This window comes from Aquarana catesbeiana, linkage group LG02, assembly GCF_042186555.1.
Source record: "Aquarana catesbeiana isolate 2022-GZ linkage group LG02, ASM4218655v1, whole genome shotgun sequence".
Taxonomy (NCBI): domain Eukaryota; kingdom Metazoa; phylum Chordata; class Amphibia; order Anura; family Ranidae; genus Aquarana; species Aquarana catesbeiana.
The window spans coordinates 120,020,227-120,039,004 of NC_133325.1; the positions used below are offsets into that span (position 1 = coordinate 120,020,227).

Consider the following 18,778-nt stretch of genomic DNA (forward strand, 5'->3'; position numbering starts at 1 on the left):
AGGTGAAAGTCCAAAAAGTGGGTTTACAACCACTTTAATGCTCCGTACACACGGTCAGACATTGATCGGACATTCCGACAACAAAATCCTAGGATTTTTTCCGACGTATGTTGGCTCAAACTTCTTTTGCATACACACGGTCACACAAAGTTGTCGGAAAATCCGATCATTCTGAACGCGGTGACATAAAACACGTACGTTGGGACTATAAACGGGGCAGTAGCCAATAGCTTTCATCTCTTTATTTATTCTGAGCATGCGTGGCACCTTGTGCGTCGGATTTGTGTACACACGATCGGAAATTCCGACAACGGATTTTGTTGTCGGAAAATTTTATAGCAAGCTTTCCAACTTTGTGTGTCGGAAAATCTGATGGAAAATGTGTGATGGAGCCCAACAAGGTCCTATCACACATTTTCCATCGGAAAATCCGACCGTGTGTACGGGGCATAAGAGGGCGTGACAAGGGGTGTGTCCTATGCCTACATACTTTTGGTAATAGGTGTCCCTCATTCCCATTTCAGAAAGTTGGGAGGTATGGTGACCTGTTCTGCGGCAGGGGCATACCCTGCCCTGAGGCTGCACATATACAGGGAGTGAAGTATACATGTGGCTGCTGGGCAGGAAATGTCCCACCCACAAATGATTGGCCTGCGCAGCTGACAGCTTCCTGGCAGACTTGCATACGTGGGATCAGATCCTGGTCTAAACACGACACAAGCTCATCGCTAGTGACAATGTCCGGTCGTGCCTGTGCAACGTGTGTCATCCCAATGGCTTCCAGCCTCTACCAAGAGTGCATGTGACAATGCAGAGGCACATCAGCTGTCACCCTATAACAGGAAATGCCTGAACAAGGACCATCATGGTAGGATGACCAGGTATTATTTAACCACTTTAATACCAGGCACTTTCACCCCCTTCCTGCCCAGGCCAATTTTCAGCATCAAGCACTGTCGCACTTTGAATGACAATTGCGCGGTCATGCAACACTGTACCCAACTACATTTTTTATCATTTTTGTGAGACAGATAGAGCTTTCATTTGGTGATATTTAATCAGCACTGAGTTTTTATTTTTTGCTAACATACACTATATTGTCAAAAGTATTGGGACACTTGCCTTTACATGCACATGAACTTTATTGGCATCCCAGTCTTAAGCCTCGTACACACGATCGGATTTTCCGCAGACAAAGCCTCGGACTTTTGTCCAAATGGTGTTGGCCAAAAACTTGTCTTGCATACAAACGGTACACAATTGTCGGCCAACAAACATGAACATAGTGATGTACTAGACATACTACGAGCTGATAAAGAGGAAGTTCCATTGTCATGCGCCACCCTTTGGGCTCCTTCTGCTAATTTCGTGTTAGTAGAAGTTAGGTGAGTGTTGATTCACGCTTTTCAGTTCACGCTTTTCAGTTTTTCAACCAGACATGTTGCAGAATCGGAGGAGATAACGTGTTATTTATTATTGGCCTTGGAGTTATTGCCTTGACCCAAGTCCAGTCCAGGAACAGGAGGAGGAGAATTTCTTGGACCAAAAATTGGTTGCTTTATTAATCGTGACCAATTATGTCATATGCCTTTGCTGCGGGAGCTCCAGGAGAATAACCCAGATAATTATCGGAATTATCTCTGGATGACAGACCCCTGCTTTCACCAACTCTTGGCATTCTTGACCCCCTATATTAAGAAGCAGGACACATGCATGAGGCTTTTATTTTATTTTTTGGTTGAATAATGATTTGATTTTGTATATTTTCTATATTTTTGGATGCATAGAATGCACTTTTTGGTTAAGTTCTATTGGCAGATAGCATGTCTAATTTTATTGGTTTTCTTTTTTAATGCACAATAAAAAAAAATGTGTAGAATAATACTTGGCTACGTGTTTTACTTCAAATGACAGTTTGGGAGTAGGCAGTTACATTTAAAAAAATACAATGTAAAATTAACAAGGAACACCAACATAGTATCTTTGATCTTAAAAACTAGGAGATAATGGTGTTGTGATAACAACAAAAAAATAACAACAAAAAAATTTTAAAAAAAGCATAATATTATTCTTGATATCTCTAGAAAATAAAAACCATTTAAAATATGTTTGGCAGAACTCCATCAGTATCACCAGCAAAGTAGCTTCATTATTATCTCATTAAAGAAGAAGAGAATGTGCGCTGCATTTCGAGATTTCATAATTTGCCGCTTCATGAATGTTAATTCTCTATTACGAACGCTAGTTTACAAGACCGACCACTTCTGGCTCGTCCTTGCTTCCGAGCATGCGTGTTTGTACTTTGGACTTTTGTCCGACGGACTTGTGTACACACGCTCGTAAAATCCGACAACAGACAATTTTAAAGCCTGCCATCCAACATTTCTCAGCGGAAAATGCGACAATTGTCCGATGGAGCATACAAACGGTCGGATTTTCCAACGACAGCCTGTCATGACACATTTCTCGTCGGAAAATCCGATCGCGTGTACGAGGCGTTAGTCGGTAGGTTTAATATTGAGTTGGCCCACCCTTTGCAGCTATAACAGCTTCAATTCTTCTGGGAAGGCTGTCTACAAGATTTAGGAGTGTGTCTATGGGGATGTTTGACCATTCTTCCAGAAGCGCATTTGTGATATCAGGCACTGATGTTGGATGAGAAAGTCTGGCTCGCAGTCTCTGCTCCAATTCATCCCAAAGGTGTTCTATTGGGTTAAGATCAGGACTCTGTGCAGGCCAGTCAAGTTCCTCCACCCAAACTCGCTCATCCACAAATGCACTTCTGGAAGAATGGTCAAACATTCCCATAGACACACTCCTAAACCTTGTGGACAGCCTTCCCAGAAGAGTTGATGCTGTTACAGCTGCAAAGGGTGGGCCAACTCAATATTGAACCCTACAGACTAAGACTGGGATGCCATTAAAGTTCATGTGCATGTTAGGACAGGCATCCCAATTTTTTTGACAATATAGTGTATGAAAAAAGACCAAAACTTTTGAAAAAAAAAAAGTGTTTTTCTTAGTTTATGTTATAAAACTTTGCAAACTAATATTTTTTCTCCTTCACTGACGAGCCTGCACTGATGAGGGGCTACTGTTAGGCAGCACTGATGACCAGTGTCCTGATTCTCTGTGTAAATGTCTCCTATCACACTTGCCAGTTACCAGCTCTCCTCTCCTGATGCTGTGACAGGGCATGAGGAAAGGAATGCTGATAACCAGCAAGTTTGTTTACATGTGATCAGCTGTGATTGGACACAGCTGATCACATGGTAAAGGGCCACTGTGATTGGCCCTTTACTGCACTCACAGGAGCGCTCCAGATGCCGCAGGGGGCATGGTTCTAGGAGGAGGTCCATGGACGCCCTCCCAAAACTATACAGCCGCACTGTAGCCGTCTTTCGACTATATAGTGGTAATGAGATGGTTAATGAAGGTTGCAGATTTAAAATGATTGTCAAAATTTCTAAAATGACATTAGCATGTTAAAGTAATGTATATCTAAAGCTAAAATTGTCCTTTTAAATAGAGTACTGATGGGTAAAAACTGCTGTCAGTTTTTGTTGTTTTTTTTTGGATAGATTTTCCTTCACTACCTGTCCAGGAGATACAATGGGAAGTGAGGGGATCTCTTTCCAATTTGAGGGAAATCTATTTGTTGTCATTGAAACAAATGGTCCCTATTGGAAGATTTTCCTCCACTTCTATCAGTGCCTGGTTAACCACTTACCATCCGGGCCACTTCTGACACTTTACTCCTACATGTAAAAATCAACTTTTTTTTGCTAGAAAACTACTTAGAACTCCCAAACATTTTATATATATATATTTATATTTTAGCAGAGACCCTATAGATAAAAATGGTGAGTGTTGCAATTTTTGTCACACGCTATTTGATTTGCACAGCGTGACAGGTTTTCTTTATGGAGAGAGTTGGGGTCTATAAGACCCCAAATCTCTCCTCTGGCCTCCCACACAGCCGATCAGACCCAGATCGGTCTGATCAGCTGCTTATCTGACCGCTGGTGGCCAGATAAACAAAGAGGTGGAACTGGAAGTGACCAACTACTCGTTCCTCCCGGTTCCCAGGGTTACTGAGAGCGGGGAAGGATGTCAGTACAGGGCAGCCATTGCCTCCGGCCTCATCGCTCCCAGCAATGGGAAATGAAAGCCCAGGAGAGGCAGCGAAGTGAGGGGTGTGGAACCCCCTTCCCCCACCCGCAGAAGTGATCGAGTGGCCACTCAGGTCACTTCTGCCTTACTCAGAATCGCCAGCTGAAAGGAATGATACCGGGGTGATGTCTGTGGGTGTGGGCGTTATCCGGGTATAACCCAAGGATGTCCATTTACGTACCTCGGGCAACAAGTGGTTAAAGCTTGTAGGAGGAGTTTTCATTCTCCCCTGATTGTCCTATGAGGCTGTCTGGACAGTGCTGATTGGCCCTGTGCTGATCACATGCACCCTCCCAGGAAAAAAAAAAAACGCTCTAGCAATACACACCAAACTGAGCATGTGCAGAGTGCCCCCAATGCTCTGTTCTATCAGGGCATGGATTGGGGACTGTGGAAGAAGGGGAGGATCAGAGAAGACAGGATCAAACAGCCTTTTTTAAACAATGCAGAGAGTTAGCCCCTTAGGTTCCACAGTGAGTATAACAAGCATGATTCATTGCATATACAGACTGATTTTACTGTTGTGGGTTTAGTAACACTTTAAATGGAGTTCTGCTTCAATATGTGTTAGTCAAGACTAGTAAATCTACTAGTGCATCTAACACTACACTTGTCCAAAGGTGTCTCCATTGCTCCTCCATACATAGAGGAGACACTACAGTACAGGAAGTCTTTTACTGGCTGGATCTCCAGGAGAAAATAAGGGGAAAAAAAGAAAAGAAAACAGGCTTAACCACTTAATGACTGGCTGCCCACAATGTACTGCTGTAGGCAAAGCGATGTACCCGTATGCTGCTGCTTAATTGGTATCGGGCGGCACCCCCTGTGATTGTACACAGCAGGAGCCTTTTAGCAAGTCCCAAACCAAGGATTCACGGCTGGGACCTGCTGATTGGTTGTGTACAATCACAGCCCAGAGCTCTGTGTTGACATTCAGAGGGAACGATCTCTATGTTTCTCATCCCTGCAAAGCAAGGCTGGGAAGCTAAAAGATCTATTAGTAAAAGCAGCACACTTTACACATATTACACATTGTTAGGCACACGTTTAACCCCTTGATTGCCTTAGATGTTAACCCCTTCCCAGCCAGTGTCATTAGTCAGTGTATAGTATTATCACTGATCACTGTATTAATGTCACTAGTGATGTCAGTTAGTCAGTTAGTCAGTTCCCCCCCAGTGTCAGTTACTATCAGATTGCCCACCGCCAGTGTTCATTTTGGCAGCAAATTTCGATTCAGTTTTAGTCTTATGCCCTGTACACACGGGCGGACTTTTCAGCAACAAAGGTCTGACAGTCTTCCCGACGGACTTCCGAACGGACTTGCCACAATCACACCAAAGTCCTACGGATTTGTACGTGATGACGTACACCGGACTAAAATAAGGAAGTTCATAGCCAGTAGCCAATAGCTGCCCTAGCGTCGGTTTTCGTCCGTCAGACTAGCGGATTTTTTGATGATGTAAAGATTTGAAACATGTTCCAAATCTAAAGTCTGTCAGATTTTCAACAGAAACAGTCCGATGAAGCCCACACACGGTCGGATTGTCCGCTGGACTCGGTCCGTCAGACCAGTCCGGCCGAAAAGTCCGCTCGTATGTACAGGGCATTAGTCTTAGGACTAAAATGGCATTTTAGTTTTAGTCCCATTTTAGTCTTCTGCAATTGTTTTAGTTTTAGTCATATTTAGTCGACTAAATCTCCAGTACATTTTATTCGACTAAAACTCATTTTAGTCGTCTAAAATCGAATGGGTGTAATTAAATTGTAATGTATTAGCTAACATTTCTCTACAATTTCCAAACTTATTATATACTGCTGGAGTGAAAAATCGAATATTATTATTATTATACAGGATTTATATAGCGCCAACAATTTGCGCAGCGCTTTACAACATGAGGGCAGACCGTACACTTACAATACAAATGAATACAGGAGGGATCAGAGGGCATGCTATTATTTAGGGTATTGCGGTATGAACATGACCAGTCTTCATTTGAAAGTCAAACTTAAATTTAGTTTTAGTCTTAGTTTTTTGACTAAAATGCCATTTTAGTTTTAGGCGTATTTTAGTCATCTCAATTGTTTTAGTTTTAGGCCCCATTCACACCTGAGCGTAGCATTTTCAGGCAGAAAGTCGCACGATTTTTGCTGTGTTTTTACTGTGGTTTGCCGCAGTTTTGACGCATTTTTGTACAGGTCAAAAGGTCACCAATGTAAAATGCAGAAAAACGCCCAAATCTGATTAAAAACAAAGTTCCAGAACTTGTTTGAGCTTCAGGCGTTTTGGAGCTTCAGGCGTTTTGGAGTGGAGATGTGAACCATCTCCATAGAGAATAATTGATTTTTTTCCCCTCCAGCGTTTTTGTAGCTTCAGGCTTCAAGATACAAAACACTCAGGTGTGAATGGGGCCTTAGTCGTATTTTAGTCGACTAAAATAGTATTGACTTTGTCGACTAAAATGTTTTAGTTGACAAAATTAACACTGCCCACTGCACTATCGCAGTCTGTTATAAGTCGCTGATCGTCGCCATCAGTAGTATAAAAAAAATACAAATTCTAGTATATATCCTATAGTTTGTAGGCGCTATAACATTCATGGAAACCAATCAATATACAATTGTTGGGATTTTCTTTTACCAAAACTATGTAGCAGAATACATATTGGCCTAAATTGATGAAGAAATTGGATTTTTACATTTTTTATTGGATATTTTATAGCAGAATTTTTTTTTTTTTCATTTTCTGGATTTTTGGTTTATATCGCCAAAAATAAAAAATCCAGAGGTGATCAAATACCACCAAAAGAAAGCTCTATTTGTGGGGAAAAATTATATCATTTTTATTTGGGTACAGCGTTGCACGACCGCGCAATTGTCAGTTAAAGTAATGAAGTGCCGAATAGCAAAAAGTGGCCTGGTCATGGAAGGGGAGCTGAAGTGATTAAAGAAAGAAAAGGAATGGAGCCACCACATCTGAGGACTGACAGGCTGCAATATAATACATGTCTGTTTTATGGGGGTGTAACATCAATTGAGGGGAAATGGAAATAAGACAAAGGAGACGATTTACTAAAACTGGAGAGAGTGTAAAATCTGGTGCTGCTTCAAACTTTTCTTGTTCTATTAAAGCTTTGAGAAGAATAAACCTGGAAGCTGATTGGTTTCTATGGGGAGCGGCACCAGATTTCACACTCTTCAGTTTTAGTAAATCAGCCCCAAAATGTCTGGTTGTCACAACAATGTTTTCTCCAGGAAGAGCAAATCAAGGCAACAAATTCCTGCACTGGAATCACAGCAATGAAGAAAAGAGAGGAGCATAGAGGTGTCAGCCGGAGCATTAAACTGACCATACACTATACAATCTGATTGTACAATTTCCCTTAGATTGACCAAAACAATGTAATAGAAGATAAACCTAAACAACCCGTACAGTTTGTATCCAGGAAGACGATGGATTGTACAATCAGATTGATGGTGTATGATCACCATTACAGGACCTTCTCCCAGTACAGGATGGATGCTTCCATTTGTAATCGGAATTTCTAAGAACAAATACCAACAGCTCAGAATAAAACAAATCAACAACTGAATGATAAGAGGGAAATCTAAGATCTCTAATCATCCCATCTACTAAATGGAGCTCTATCAATCCAATGGAAGTAGTGAGAAGTCTGGGAATGATGGGGGGTGATGGGAGATGATGAGGAGGTGATGATGGTGATGGGGGGTGATGATGGTGATGGGGGATGATGATGATGATGATGGTGATGGGGGGTGATGATGGTGATGGGGGGTGATGATGGTGATGATGGTGATGGGGGGTGATGATGGTGAACACGGACTGCATGCAGATTGGACGGTTGGAGCCATCACTGGTAACCCCCCCCCCCCCCCCCTCCCCCCATGTATATGAATAGAGGGGCTCCCTTCACACACACTGAAGGAGAAGACATAAGAAGACGCACCGTACTGGCCGGCTCCTCGCTCCTCCGTCTCCCGGGAAGGTCAGCGGTCCCGGTGTCGGTAGACTGTCCTCTCCTCCCCCCCGGTAATCCTCTTCTCCATCACTGTCCTCCGCACGGCTCACTGATCACACACACAAGGATGCCGGGGCGGAGCTCACACTACATCGGTGACGCCCCCTGCATGCCGGCCAATTAGAAAGCGAGGAGGGCACAAGCGGAGACACGCCCGCTAGCTGAGATTGGTTGACGTTTGTGGGAGCCAATGCTAAGAGGAGAGGAACGCCTGTCAGCCAATAGGATGGTACAATGGAAGAGACGTAGAATCAATATTGTGTACGAGGAGGATTAGCGGTTTTGGTCCATTTCTGCTGAGGGAATGATGGAGAGGGAATGATGGGGGTGAATGTTCACATTCCATCATTCACACCTCAACATTCACATCTCATTATTCAAACTTCATCACTCACACCTCATTACTTTGCAAAATTCACACTCTGACATTCACACCCCATCATTCACACTTCATCATTCACACTTCATCACCCACACCCCATCATTCACACCCCATCATTCATCATTCACACCCCCATCATTCACACTTCATCACCCACACCCCATCATTCACACCCCATCATTCATCATTCACACCCCCATCATTCACACTTCATCACCCACACCCCATCATTCACACCCCATCATTCATCACCCACACCTCATCATTCACACTTCATCATTCTCACTTCATCATTCACACCCCATCATTCTCACTTCATCATTCATCCCCATCACTTAACCACTTAAGGACCGGAAAGGATTTTCCCCCTTAATGACCAGGCCATTTTTTGAGATTCTGCACTGCGTGGCTTTAACTGACAATTGCGCGGTCGTGCGACGTTCTACCCAAACAAAATGTATGTCCTTTTTCCCCACAAATAGAGTTTTCTTTTGACGGTATTTCATCACCACAGGGGTTTTTATTTTTGCCCTATAAACAAAAATATCAACAGTTTTTGAAAAAAATTACAATAGTTTTTACTTTTTGATATAATAAATATCCCCCAAAAAAAAATTATGTAAAAAAACGAATTTCTTCACCAGTTTAGACCAATATGTATTCTTCTACATCTTTTTGATAAAAAAATCCCAATAAGTGTATATTGATTGGTTTTCATAAAAGTTATAGTCTACAGAATAGGGGATAGATTTATTGACTTTTTATTTTTTTATTTTTTTTTACTAGTAATGATGGTGATCTGCGATTTTTAGCAGGACTGCGACATTTTGGCGGACAGATCAGACACTTTTGACACCTTTTGACATTTATACAGTGATCAGAGCTAAAAATAGCCACTGATTTCTGTATAAATGTCACTGGCAGGAAAGGGGTTAACACCAGGGGGAAAGCAAGGGGTTAAGTGTTCCCTAGGGAGTGTTTCTAACTGTATGGGGGCTGGGCTGACTGGAGGAGGAGAGAGATCGCTGTTCCTAATCACTGGGAACAGCAGATCTCACCCCCTTGTCAGAACATGGATCTGTTTGTTTACATTGACAGATTCCCATTCTGCCTGTCTCTGGAGTGATCGGGGTGGCCAGCGGACATCGAGTCCGCCAGATCCACTGGTTGGCTATCCTGCTAGTGAATGGGCGGCCACAGATCGACGTGTACACGCCCCACTTACAATGACGGCGATTCGCGTATCCGAGCCAACCTGTCGCAATACAACTGCAAGTAGTTAATCTCCATTTTTTGCTCTCCAGTAGTCATACTCCATCATTCACACCTCATCATTTACTCTCCATCGTTCATACTCCATCATTCACACCTCATCATTTACTCTCCATCGTTCATACTCCATCATTCACACCTCATCATTTACTCTCCATCGTTCATACCCCATCATTCACACCTCATCATTTACTCTCCATCGTTCATACTTCATCATTTACACACCATCATTTACTCTCCATCGTTCATACTCCATCATTCACACCTCATCATTTACTCTCCATCGTTCATACTTCATCATTTACACACCATCATTGACACTCCAACTACATTTTAGCATTTACACCCCATCATCCACATGCCATAATTTATACACCACTATTCGTACTCCATCATTCACACGCTGGCATTCACAACCATTACTTACTCTATATCATTCACACTCCATCATTCATACCCCAACATTCACACTCCAGAATTCACATCCCATCATTCACATTCCATCATTCACACACTCTGGAATTTCTCCCCCAGCATTAACACCCCATAATGTACACTCCATCATTCACACTCCATCATTCACACCCCATCATTCACACTCCATCATTCACACCCCATCATTCACACTCCATCATTCACACTCCATCACTTACTCTTAATCATTTACTATCCAGTAGTCATACTCCATCATTCATACCACATCATTCACACCCCATCATTCACACCCCATCATTCATACCCCATCATTCACACCCCATCATTCACACTCCATCATTCACACACCATCATTTACACCCCATCATTCACACTCCATCACTTACTCTTTATCATTTACTCTCCAGTAGTCATACTCCATCATTCACACCCCATCATTCACACCCCATCATTCACACCCCATCATTCATACCCCATCATTCATACCCCATCATTCACACTCCATCATTCACACCCCATCATTCACACCCCATCATTCATACCCCATCATTCACACTCCATCATTCACACCCCATCATTCACACCCCATCATTCACACTCCATCATTCACACTTCATCACCCACACTCCATCATTTACACCCCATCATTCATACTCCATCATTCATACCCCATCACCCACACACCATCATTCACACTCCATCATTCATACCCCATTAACCCACACTCCATCATTCACACTCCATCATTCATACCCCATCACCCATACCCCATCATTCATACCCCATCATTCACACCCCATCATTCATACCCCATCACTTACTCTCCATCATTTACTCTCCATCATTCATACTCCATCATTCACACCCCATTATTCACACCCCATCATTCACACCCCACCATTCACACCCCATCATTCATACCCCATCATTCACACTCCATGCTGTGTAAATTTTGGTGCTATAGAAATACCTGTAATTAATAAAGTACTTCAGAAACATCATTTACAGGTCCAGCCTTTTTAAACCCCCTTCAAGGTGGTCACTTCTTCTATCTACCGCTCAGCCCAGCCCTGCCCATAACACATAGGGGTTCATTTACTAAAGGCAAATGGACTGTTCACTTTGCAAGGGAATAATTCTCAGAGTTTAGTGAATGTGGAGAAAATTCTCTTTGCAAAGAGTACCCAATCACATGCAAGGAAAATATTTAAAAAAACAGTCTTTTTGCTTGAACGTGATTGGATGATGGCAGTCAGCAGAGCATCTCATTCTCTAAGCTAAGGGAAAATTCCCTTGAAAAAAAAATGACCTTAAGATTTCAATGAGGGATGAACTGTCCCTCCAAACTTAGAAGCTATGATTGAATGATTGTGCCAATATGGCTCTCCTTAGGATGTGTCCATTTACTCCAAAATGGGGCTACGTGTTCATTAAAACATATGATGAGCAAGTACTGCATTTATTGGCGTATGACGCGCACCTTCAATTTAAGAGGGAAGTTTCAGGAAAAACATTTTTTTCAAAACAGACCACTTTGAAGCAAAATAATGGTCAGTGCCCATCAATGCAGCCTGATCTGTGCCCCTCTTCAGCCTCAATACAGCCTGATCTGTGCCCATCTGCAGCCTCAAAACAGCCTGATCTGTGCCCATCTGCAACCTCAATGCAGCCTGATCTGTGCCCATCTGCAGCCTCAATACAGCCTGATCTGTGACCATCTGCAACCTCAATGCAGCCTGATCTGTGACCATCTGCAACCTCAATACAGCCTGATCTGTGACCATCTGCAACCTCAATGCAGCCTGATCTGTGACCATCTGCAACCTCAATACAGCCTGATCTGTGCCCATCTGCAGCCTCAATACAGCCTGATCTGTGACCATCTGCAACCTCAATGCAGCCTGATCTGTGCCCATCTGCAGCCTGATCTGTGACCATCTGCAGCCTCAATGCAGCCTGATCTGTGACCATCTGCAGCCTGATCTGTGACCATCTGCAGCCTCAATGCAGCCTGATCTGTGCCCATCTGCAACCTCAATGCAGCCTGATATGTGCCCATCTGCAACCTCAATACAGCCTGATCTGTGACCATCTGCAGCCTCAATGTAGCCTCATCTGTGACTATCTGCAACCTCAATGCAGCCTGATATGTGCCCATCTGCAGCCTTAATGCAGCCTGATCTGTACCCATCTGCAACCTCAATGCAGCCTAATCTGTGCCCATCTGCAACCTCAATGCAGCCTGATCTGTACCCATCTGCAACCTCAATGCAGCCTGATCTGTGCCCATCTGCAACCTCAATGCAGCCTGATCTGTGCCCATCTGCAGCCTCAATACAGCCTGATCTGTGCCCATCTGCAACCTCAATGTAGCCTCATCTGTGACTATCTGCAACCTCAATACAGCCTGATCTGTGACCATCTGCAACCTCAATGCAGCCTGATATGTGCCCATCTGCAGCCTCAATGTAGCCTCATCTGTGACTATCTGCATCCTCAATACAGCCTGATCTGTGACCATCTGCAACCTCAATGCAGCCTGATATGTGCCCATCTGCAACCTCAATACAGCCTGATCTGTGCCCATCTGCAGCCTCAATGTAGCCTCATCTGTGACTATCTGCAACCTCAATACAGCCTGATCTGTGACCATCTGCAACCTCAATACAGCCTGATCTGTGACCATCTGCAGCCTCAATGTAGCCTCATCTGTGACCATCTACAACCTCAATGCAGCCTGATATGTGCCCATCTGCAACCTCAATGCAGCCTGATATGTGCCCATCTGCAGCCTCAATGTAGCCTCATCTGTGACTATCTGCAACCTCAATACAGTCTGATCTGTGACCATCTGCAACCTCAATGCAGCCTGATATGTGCCCATCTGCAACCTCAATACAGCCTGATCTGTGCCCATCTGCAGCCTCAATGTAGCCTCATCTGTGACTATCTGCAACCTCAATACAGCCTGATCTGTGACCATCTGCAACCTCAATACAGCCTGATCTGTGACCATCTGCAGCCTCAATGTAGCCTCATCTGTGACCATCTACAACCTCAATGCAGCCTGATATGTGCCCATCTGCAGCCTCAATGCAGCCTGATCTGTGCCCATCTGCAGCCTCAATGTAGCCTCATCTGTGACCATCTGCAACCTCAATAAGCCTGATCTGTGCCCATCTGCAGCCTCAATACAGCCTCATCTGTGACCATCTGCAACCTCAATACAGCCTGATCTGTGCCCATCTGCAGCCTTAATGCAGCCTGATCTGTCCCTATCTGCAGCCTTATTTGTGCCCATCTCCCATCAATGCAGCCTGATGACCATCAGCAGCCTCACCATCTCTCATGCAGGAAATCACCGAGCCGTCATCTCCTGTTTTCTCGGCTCTCAGTCAGCAGTCACATGCACAGTCCCACCACATATATTGCAGTACATGTTCCAGCTGGCCAACAGTGGCACAGTATTCCCTCTCTCTCTAGCTAGTCCCTACTCTACTGTGTAAAATGCGAAATACCGTATTTATCAGCGTATAACACACACTTTTTTCCCCTGAAAATAGGGGGCTGATCACTCGTGCGCGTTATACACCGATAGTGTACCACGGATGGGAAGGTGGGGGACGAGCGCCACAGAGTGCTTCCAAACGCCACCGAGCACCACCGAGCACCACCGAGCGCCACCAAGCGCCTGAATTCAGATCAGTGTTCTGTGATTGACAGAACACTGGTCCAATGCCGGCGGCGGAGGCGGGACTGTGTGTGTGACATCAGAGCCGAGTGAGAGCTGATTATACAGGAGATGACGGTTCGGGGAATTCTGGTGGCGCTCGGTGGTGTTTGGGGAATTCCAGTGGCGCTCGTCCCCCTCCTTCCCATCCGAGGTACACTATTGGTGTATAACACGCACCAGTGATTAGCCCTCTATTTTCAGGGGGAAAAAGTGCGTGTTATACGCTGATAAATACGGTATTTGGCATTTTACACAGTAGAGTAGGGACTAGCTAGAGAGAGAGGGAATACTGTGCCACTGTTGGCCAGCTGGAACATGTACTGCAATATATGTGATCCGGGAATCCTTGTTTTTATGCATATATTCGCTATAAAGGCTCTTTCACACTATATGCAATGACCTGCACAAAAACAATGCAGATCTCCACTAAGACACATAGAAAACAATTGTTTTCTATGTGACCCATTCACATAATAATGTTGTGGTAATGCTGCATTTTTCCGCAGCACAACTCACCACATGGCATGTCACAGCTTATCAAAAATCTTGCCATTTTTTACACTTTAATAACAAAAAATTGCAAACAGTGTGATGCGCTGAAACAGAACATCAGACCACCGACTCACCTTTTTATCCACAGCAGCCTTACTCAACCAGGGTTCTGTTGAGCCGTAAGGTTCCTTCATAGGTTGGTAGGGGTTCCTTGAGCAAGGAACAATGTCTGTCTCTTAGATAAGTTCCCTCTGACACAACGATCATTCTTTTTACTATGTGTAATGCCCTGTACACACGGTCGGACATTGATCGGACATTCCGACAACAAAATCCTAGGATTTTTTCCGACGGATGTTGGCTCAAACTTGTCTTGCATACACACGGTCACACAAAGTTGTTGGAAAATCCGATCATTCTGAACGCGGTGACGTAAAACACGTACGTCGGGAATATAAACGGGGCAGTAGCCAATAGCTTTCATCTCTTTATTTATTCTGAGCATGCGTGGCACTTTGTGCGTCAGATTTGTGTACACACGATCGGAAAGTCCGACAACGGATTTTGTTGTCGGAAAATTTTATAGTGAGCTCTCAAACTTTGTGTGTCGGAAAATCCGATGGAAAATGTGTGATGGAGCCTACACACGGTCAGAATTTCCGACAACAAGGTCCTATCACACATTTTCCGTCCGAAAATCCGACCGTGTGTACGGGGCATAAGAGGGGGATTCTTCCTATCGACCACAAAGGAGCATTATTCGCACTGAGCATAACACTAATGTTCGGTGAGCTGTAGCTGCAGTAAATATTAGGAAGGGTTCCCGAGACTGGAAAGTTATTACAAAGGTTCTTTCGGGTTAAAAAGGTTGAGCTATGCTTATAAAACCCAGGCAGGCCTTGAATTATACTGTTTTTTTTTTTTTCATTCAACCAGTGGATTGAACGAAAAATAAAAGTACCAGTTCCCCCATATGCACATTCAAAGTGGATGGGGGAATTACTCAAAAGTATATATATATATATATATATATATATAAAAAATTTTTGTACACCTTTTTGTTTATAGGTTGCATAAAATTCTGGCAAACAATGTTGCCACAGGAAAGTGGTTTGTCCTGAAAAAAAAAAAAAAAAAAAACAATGCATGGATTATCCTTTTATCTTTAACCACTTCATCTCTGGAAGATTTACCCCACTTCATGACCAGGCCATTTTTTTGCGATACAGCACTGCGTTATTTTAACTAACAGTTGTGAGGTCATACGACGCTGTACCCAAATAAAATTTATGTCACTTTTTCCCCACAAATAGAGCTTTCTTTTGGTGGTATTTGATCATCTCTGTGTTTTTAATTTGTTTGCTATATAAACAAAATAAAAAATGACAATTTTGAGAAAAAACAATATTTTGTGCTATAAAACCTATCATATAAAAAAGAAATTGAAAAAAATCAAATTTCTTTATAAATTTAGGCCAATACAGTGCCTTGAAAAAGTATTCATACCCCTTGAAATTTTCCAGATTTTGTCATGTTACAACCAAAACCGGAAATGTGTTTTATTGGGATTTTATGTGATAGACCAACACAAAGTGGCACATAATTGTGAAGTGGAAGGAAAATGATAAATGGTTTAAAAATTTTTTTTTACAAATAAATATGTGAAAAGTGTGGGGTGCATTTGTATTCAGCCCCCTTGAGTCAATACTTTTTAGAACCCCCTTTCGCTCCAATTACAGCTGCAAGTCTTTTTGGGGATGTCTCTACCAGCTTTGCACATCTAAAGAATGACATTTTTGCCCATTCTTTGCAAAATAGCTCAAGCTCTGTCAGATTGGATGGAGAGTGTCTGTGAACAGCAATTTTCAAATCTTGCCACAGATTCTCAATTGGATTTAGGTCTGGACTTTGACTGGGCCATTCTAACACATAAATATGATTTGATCTAAACCATTCCATTGTAGCTCTGGTGTATGTTTAGGATGGTTGTCCTGCTGGAAGGTGAACCTCCACCCCAGTCTAAAGTCTTTTGTGGACTCTAATGCCACATACACATGGTCGGACTTTTCGACCGGACTTGTCCGACGGACGCCGTCGTGTGTGGGCTTCACCGGACCTTCAGCGGACTTTTCCAGTCGCAAATCTGACGGACTTTAGATTTGGAACTTGCTTCAAATCTTTATGTCGTAACTCCGCCGAACCCAGAAATCCGCTCGTCTGTATGCTAGTCCGACAGACAAAAACCCACGCTAGGGCAGCTATTGGCTACTGGCTATCAACTTCCTTATTTTAGTCCGGTGTACGTCATCACGTACGAATCTGTCGGACTTTGGTGTGATTGTGTGTAGGCAAGTCCGGTCGTTAGAAAGTCTGTTGAAAGTCTGCCAAAAGTCCGTCAAAAGTCTGTCGAAAGTCTGTCGGACGGGCTGTCGGACTTTTGTAGCTGAAAAGTCTGACCGTGTGTACGCGGCATAACAGTTTTTCTTCTAAGATTGCCCTGTATTTTGTTCCATCCATCTTTCCATCAACTCTGACCAGCTTCCCTGTCCCTGCTGAAGAAAAGCATCCCAACAACATGATGCTGCCACCACCATGCTTCACGGTGGGGATGGTGTGTTCAGCAGGGCCGATCCCAGACGGGGTGCACGGGGTGCAGTGCACCCCAGCGCCAGAGAGGTGGGGGCGCTGAAGCGCCAGAGTGCTCCCTTCCCTCCATCTCCTCCTCTTGTTTGTGTCCTGCTGCGGCGCCTCTCCGCTGGTGTTCTCAGAAGAAAGCGCAGCTGTATTCACTGCTCAAGCCCCTCCCTCCTTCAGCCAGCCAAAGGAGGGAGGGGCGGCAGAGCGGCTGGTCTCTGTGTGGAGAGAGACCAGCCGTGCAGTGAGTGATGTCGCGCGGGGGGGGGGCGGAGCGGTCCGTGCTGTGCTGACACATTCTCCTCCTCTCTGTGTCTCTCACTCCTGCTGCCTGCTGTGTACTCTTCTGTTCTCCACCCGGGCGGCGCGGCTGCACACTGTCTTCTCCTCTCCAGCTGCCGCCCGGGTGTTTTTATGTACTGTACCCTAATGGAGGGGGGGTCTGTACTAATGGAGGAGGGGGGCTCTGTCCTGGGGGGTCTGTACTAATAGAGGGGGGCTCTGTCCTGGGGGGTCTGTACTAATAGAGGGAGGCTCTATCCTGGGGGGTCTGTACTAATAGAGGGGGGGGGCTCTGTCCTGGGGGGTCTGTACTAATAGAGGGGGGCTCTGTCCTGGGGGTCTGTAGTAATGGAGGGGGGGGTCTGTACTATTGGAGGGCGGTCTGTAGTAATGGAGGGGGGCTCTGTCCTGGGGGGTCTGTAGTAATGGAGGGGGGGGCTCTGTCCTGGGGGGTCTGTACTAATGGAGGGGGGTCTGTACTAATGGAGTGGGGGTCCTGCCCTGGGGGGTCTGTACTATTGGAGGGGTGTCTGTCCGGGGGGGTCTGTAGTAATGGAAGGGTGGTCTGTCCTGGGGAGTCTGTACTAATGGAGGGGTCTCTGTCCTGGGGGGTCTGTAGTAATGGAGGGGGGGGCTCTGTCCTGGGGGGGTCTGCACTATTGGAGGGGGGTCTGTAGTAATGGAGGGGGGCTCTGTCCTGGGGGGTCTGTAGTAATGGAGGGGGGGCTCTGTCCTGGGGGGGTCTGTACTAATGGAGGGGGGTCTGTACTAATGGAGGGGGGTCCTGCCCTGGGGGGTCTGTACTATTGGAGGGGGGTCTGTCCTGGGGGGTCTGTAGTAATGGAGGGGTGGTCTGTCCTGGGGAGTCTGTACTAATGGAGGGGTCTCTGTCCTGGGGTGTCTGTAGTAATGGAGGGGGGGGTGGCTCTGTCCTGGGGGGTCTGTACTATTGGAGGGGGGTCTGTCCTGGGGGGTCTGTAGTATTGGAGGGGGGCTCTGTCCTGGGGGGTCTGTACTAATGGAGGGAGGTCTGTCCTGGGGGGTCTGTACTAATGGAGGGGGGTCTGTCCTGGGGGGTCTATACTAATGGAGGGGGGGTCCTGTCCTGGGGGTCTGTACTAATTGAGGGGGTCTATCCTGGGGGTCTGTACTAACAGAGGGGGGGTCTTTCCTGGGGGGGTCTGTACTAATGAAGGAGGGGTCTGTCCTGGGGGGGGCTGTACTAATGAAGGAGGGGTCTGTCCTGGGGGGTCTATACTAATGAAGGAGGGGTCTGTCCTGGGGGGTCTATACTAATGGAGGGGGGGTCCTGTCCTGGGGGGTCTGTACTAATTG

General features: G+C 45.0%; 1 protein-coding gene across 1 annotated transcript in view; it reads right to left on the reverse strand.

Moving 5' to 3' along the window:
• WASF3 (WASP family member 3) overlaps nt 1-8,331 on the reverse strand; it is a 130,622-nt gene extending 122,291 nt beyond the window's left edge. The window contains exon 1 of the mRNA XM_073613402.1: nt 8,142-8,331. The gene's annotated coding sequence lies outside the window, so the exon portion shown is untranslated. The remainder of the gene's footprint in view (nt 1-8,141) is intronic.
• Nucleotides 8,332-18,778: the final 10,447 nt, after the last annotated feature.